A 5,598-nucleotide genomic window follows, 5' to 3' on the forward strand; every position below is an offset into this window, starting at 1 on the left:
AAAAGTTTCCTTCTTAAAAAAAATTCTCCAGAGAAACAGCATGCATATGTGCACACACACACACACACGTACACAAACACACACACATATAAATGTATTCTCTCTATATATTTTTATAAAGAGATTTGTTATAAAAAAAATTCGCTCATGTAATTATGGAGGCTGAGAAGTCCTACAGTCTGCTGTAGGACTGGAAACACAGGAAAGATGGTGGTGTACTTCCAGTCTGAGTCCAAAGACCAGAGGACCAGGAGAGCCATGGTGTAAGTCCCTGTTCAGAAGCAGGAGAAGACCAATGTCTTAGCTCATGCAGTTAGGTTCAGAGAGCAAATTCTCCCATATCCTGCCTTTGTCCTAGTCAGGCTTCCAACACATTGGATGAGGCCCGCCCACATTGTGAAAGGCAATCTGCTTTACTCAGTCTACCAATTTAAGCGTTACTCTCATCTAGAAACACCCTCATCCCATACATACCCCAAAATCATGTGTTAACAGTTACCTAAGCATCTTTAGCCCAATCAAGTTGACACATAAAATTAAACATCACAGGTCCACCCCTTGTCGACTCAGCACCCGAACACCTCTCTCTTAAATCATACTTCATCTCCAAGTAAAGACAACTCCAGGTCATAATTTCACCTAACATGGTACAACCCATCTGCATACAACTGAAAATGCACTTTCTCAGTAAAGGAGCTAATGTCCTTAAGCAATATTTACTTTCATTATTTTACATCCCATAACTTAAATACTAAGATGTAAGATTGATATTTAAATACTGTCATAATAAGTCAATACATCTTATGTTACATGATAAGGAAATAAGAGAAGGAGAAAAACAGAGATCTTTGCTTTATATATATGTGTAAATACCTACAGGCACAAACAGATTCATAACAAAATAAAAAGGGATACTCCTAACAATTGCAGTCTTTTCTTTAACTGGTCACGTGGTCATAGCTGGTATTTACATCGACCTTTGTCTGCTACCCATTCTGTGTTTCCTTTGTCTTCGGAAAGCACCTCAGCATTTCATGGTTCTTTACCTGGTGGAGTGACCCCAACATTCCTCCCTGAAGGGTCTGGGCCATTAATAGTCTTAGTGGACTGGATTGTTGTAGTTCTCCATTGTCCTTAATCACAGGACATGGTAATACTAAAAGACATCCTAAGAGATCTCTTCTATTGCAGACATGCTCTTCCTTACCTCTGCTTTGCTGCAGTCCCCATTCCCCTTGGTATTCAGGATCAGTTACTCCAGCCAGCACAGTAACTCCCTTCTTTGCTTGTTGATTCAGTGGCATGAGGAATCAAAGACGTTGGACAGCAGTCTTCACTTTCAGTTCAATGAAATTATTGTGTGTCTCCTAGTGAAAGCATTTTTTTTCTTTGGAATTAAGACCTCTAGGCTAGCAAAGCCAAAGATCCTGGAACCAGGAAGCAAAAATTTTACCTAGTAGGTCACTAGGGGTAATAATGAGTGGTGCCACTTCCATTTCTATCCCTTGATTCCTGGATCTATAAATCCTCGCCATGGGAGAAACAGCACCATATGTCTGATGCTAATTCACAGTGTATACAGTCTTCTGGAGACCTTGCTCAGCCATGCAAGGTATTGCCACCTAACTTGGGCCATAACTGAGTTTTTAAAAGACCATTCCATTGTCCCATCAAACTAGCTGCTTCAGGATGGTGGAGATCATGATAAAACCAGTGACTTCTATGAGCAGGGGTCCATTGCCACACTTCTTTTGCTATGAAGTGAGTTCCTTGATCAGAAGCAATGCTGTGTGGAACACCGTAATGAAATGATGGATGCAGTCTGAAGTAGTCAACCTGCCTCCGGGTAGCTGACTGATCACCCTGGGGAATGGTGCCACATGGAGGGCCAAGTGTTAGTCTCTGCTGCTGGTAGATTGAACACTCAGCAGTGTCATAGCCAGGTGAGCCTTACTGAGTGGAAGTCCATGTTGCTGACCCCATGCATAAACTTTATTCCTGCCATCATGGCCACTTTGTTCATGAGCCCTTTGGGTGATGCAAGGGTGACTGGGGAAGGAGGCTGACTGATAGCTACAGAATGAGTCATCCTATTCGTTTGATGTTTAAAATACTCCTCTGCTCCTGTAGTAAGCATTCACATGGAATACAAACCCACAAATGCCTCCACATATTTTGCCCATTCAGACAGATCTATGTACATACCTTTTCCTCAAATTTTATTTTATTCATTTATTTTTAAATTTTAATTTAACTTTTTAATTCAAGTGTAGTTGATTCACAATGTTAGTTTCAGGTGTACAGCAAAGCTGATTCAGTTGTACATGTACACACATTTTTTTTCAGATTCTTTTCCATTTTATGTTATTACAAGAAATTGTAATGTAGTTCCCTGTGCTACACTGTAGGTCCTTGTTGCTTATCTGTTTTGTATACGGAGCTTAGAGCACGAGGCTTCACTCAACTCCAGGTTCTCAATACTCAGAATTAGCACGGCTCTTACACGTCCACTGGGGAGGGATGGTGACATGTTTTGGGATGAATAGTTTGTTTAATAGAAAAGGAAACTGCATAGAAAGAAGGCTGTGCATTTTTAAAATTTTGGATCAGCTATGACTATCAACCTGAACACTTTAGTGAGGAAGCACAGAATGCTTAGCCTTAAATACCGCCTTGACACTGATTGCCCACCCCATTGTAAGCAGTGCATAAGTGCTAGCTGTTACTTTTGTGATGACGATGATGAAGATGATGACGAAGGCTAGATGGCCAATTGAGGTGTTGTCAAAGACTACTGAGTTTTCTTGAGGTTCATAAATGGAAAAGTCAAACTGGAAAAATGTTTGTAACAATTTGCTCTCAGATACTTAAAATGTGAGCTACCTGTGATTCCTATGTACCCCTCAATATTTGTTCTCCCCTTCTTTCTGTTAGTTATAGAACTCCCTGACTTTAGACTCCGCCAAGGGACCTTATATCCCAGGCTACTTTGCAGCTAGGTTTGGCCATGTGACCGTAGGGCCAATGACATGAGTGTGAGTGGCTAGTGCAGCCTCCAGGTTACATTCTTGGGAGAAAGCTCTTGCCCTTTACTTTCTTGTTCCTTTTCCCATGAGACTGAGTAAGAGTCAACCATGTGAACAGGTAAAACAAAGCTAGAAGAACCCTAATGACCCTGTGGAGCAAAGCTGCATATAGTCCACCTGCCTCCAGACCGTTGCATGGGAGAGCCCTAATGTCTGTTTTGTGTTAGCCACTGTATTTTTGAATCTCTTCATCATCTATAGCAAGTTAGCCTCATGCATGAAATAAAATGCCTGGTACAGTGCCAAGCAACTAGGAAAGAAAAGAATACATTTTAAAAAGATTAAATGATTAAAAGGTATCATTAAAGATGGTGTGTAAAAATGTGAGATAATTAAGTTCTAATTTTCTGGGTACAGAAATCATCACACTTCCATACCATGCATGTCTATTGTTTGAATTTCACACTTTCAATTTTATTTCCCTTTTTGAGTCAATGAGTATGTTGTGAGTGAAAGTAGAGGATTCTTAAGTATGCTTTTAAAGGTTCACATTCTTTGCAAGGGTTGTGACTTTCCTGGCCCTCAGAAATCAGACCACAGGGTACTTGTCTTGGTACCAGCGCTGTTAGGCCACTAATAAGAGGCCTCCTGTTTATTCGCCAGACAAGGCATGGAGTCTGCTCCCTGGATGGGTATGAAAGGCTTCAAGCTGCAGAACATCATGCAGTGATGGCCACAGTGCTAAAGCAACAGGGAAGATAAATGCAAAACTAAAAAGAGAAAAAGCACTTTTCTGTTCACAAAGAAGGCCATGGTTCTTTTGTTGGCTTATGACCAACACTCCCACCCAAGCACCAGTTTTTTCTTCACTATGCTTTCATGTGGAGTGTATTGAATACACCAAAGGATTCAGCCAGTATTATCCTGGTATTTTTTTCATCTCCTAAGTTCTTTCAGTGTACACATGATACTAGTTTCCCATAAACTCTACTGACCTACAATCACATAACCCCTGAAATTCTACTTCCATAGATGGAAAGCTGCCAACTGAATTAAATGACAGGTGGACTTCAAAAGGTCACTGACCTAGAAGTCAGACTCTGGCTCTTCTAGCTCTGCCACGCATACCTATGTGAGTTTGGTCTGGTCACATAATCGGTTTGGGTCCTGTTCTTTGAACAAGAGAGTAGGACTCAATGGTTTCCCAAGGACCATATCCTGTGATTCTACAAGTGTGTGTGTTGCAAGGGGGATCTTATCTACATGCAGTTAAGTTTTTTGTTTTAGCACATTCAGCTCATGAGGAACGTATGTAAAGGCAGGATCTGTTGGAGAGAGTGTATGCATCATATGTTTTAATATATTTTAAAGTGAAAATTCCAAAATTATTAGACTTTAAAAATATTCAAAAAACTTTCATTGGGTGACTGCTAAGTTCCAGGCTGGGAGATAAAGTAGAGGGTAAGGCAGACCTGGTCCTGCCCCCTATAGAGCTCAGGAGAGGCAGGTAGCAAAAAAGCTAGCAGCATGTGTGGTAAGTGTTCTGAGGTAGAAGCAGGGAAGGTTTTGACAGTGTAGAATTAGTGAAGTTGGGACAGTCATGTAGGAGACGGTGTTGGCGTAAAGCAAGAGAGGTAAATTTTGAGGATGGGTTTTGGGGAAATAAATGACCGTCTCCTTTGTGTAGACGTAGAGGTTAGACGCTGTACAGACCTGGGTTTGAATCCCAGCTCTGCCACATGCTGTGTCATCTTGGAACCTCTCTAAACCAGTTTTCTCAACCATAAAACGGGGATGATAAGAGTACCCACCTCATGAGGTTGTTAGGAGGACTGACTGAGACAGTGCCACGTCCAGCACGGTAACTACACCAGCTACCACTATAATTGTTATTAACGGATAGTATTGTGTGTCTTTGGGTCTAGTCGAGCACTGATATCAGTCTTCCAGCTGTCCCCAAGAACCCTGTAATTGGTACCGTAGTCCTGAGTTGCACTAGAAATTTTTAAATTTTCAAAAAGGCAAGCAATCTGTAATTTATCCGAAACACTCAAGACGGGGCTTCACAAAACTTTCCTGAGCTCTTGCTCCTGCCTCTCCCCCAGGGTGGAGGTGGAGAGGGGAGACAGAAGAGGAGTGGGGAAGGAACAAGCAGTGAGACCTCTCCTGGGGAGCTCCAGCATATGTCCCTGAGCCCAGCACGACAGACGCGGACCTGCCCCCAACTGCTGTCCCAGGAAAATGTGGACTTATATGCAACGTACAAACCTAGGGTCAGTCATGACATATTTCATTTCTGACAGTAATGCAAAGAATAAGAGTTGGCAAGAGAATACAAACTGAAAAAGGATTGACACCAAGAATTCCACAAGAGGAGAAAGATTTTTGTTTCAGTTACAGCTAGAGAAGAGAAGGTTGTTTTCCAACCAAGTCAACCAACAGCACCCTCTCCCAGCGCTGCCCACACCTCTGCAGGCAGACACTCCAGTCTGCGGGACAAAGCCGTGTCTGCAGCTGTATTTCCAGCTCTTCTTCGTGAGGCTTCTGGCCTCCTTGACAGCCTGGCCTTCAT

General features: G+C 42.1%; 1 pseudogene; it reads right to left on the bottom strand.

Annotated features, from left to right (window-relative positions):
• Nucleotides 1–891: 891 nt before the first annotated feature.
• Nucleotides 892–5,598, bottom strand: LOC123619240 (uncharacterized; annotated as a pseudogene).

Source organism: Camelus bactrianus, chromosome 13, assembly GCF_048773025.1.
Source record: "Camelus bactrianus isolate YW-2024 breed Bactrian camel chromosome 13, ASM4877302v1, whole genome shotgun sequence".
NCBI lineage: Eukaryota > Metazoa > Chordata > Mammalia > Artiodactyla > Camelidae > Camelus > Camelus bactrianus.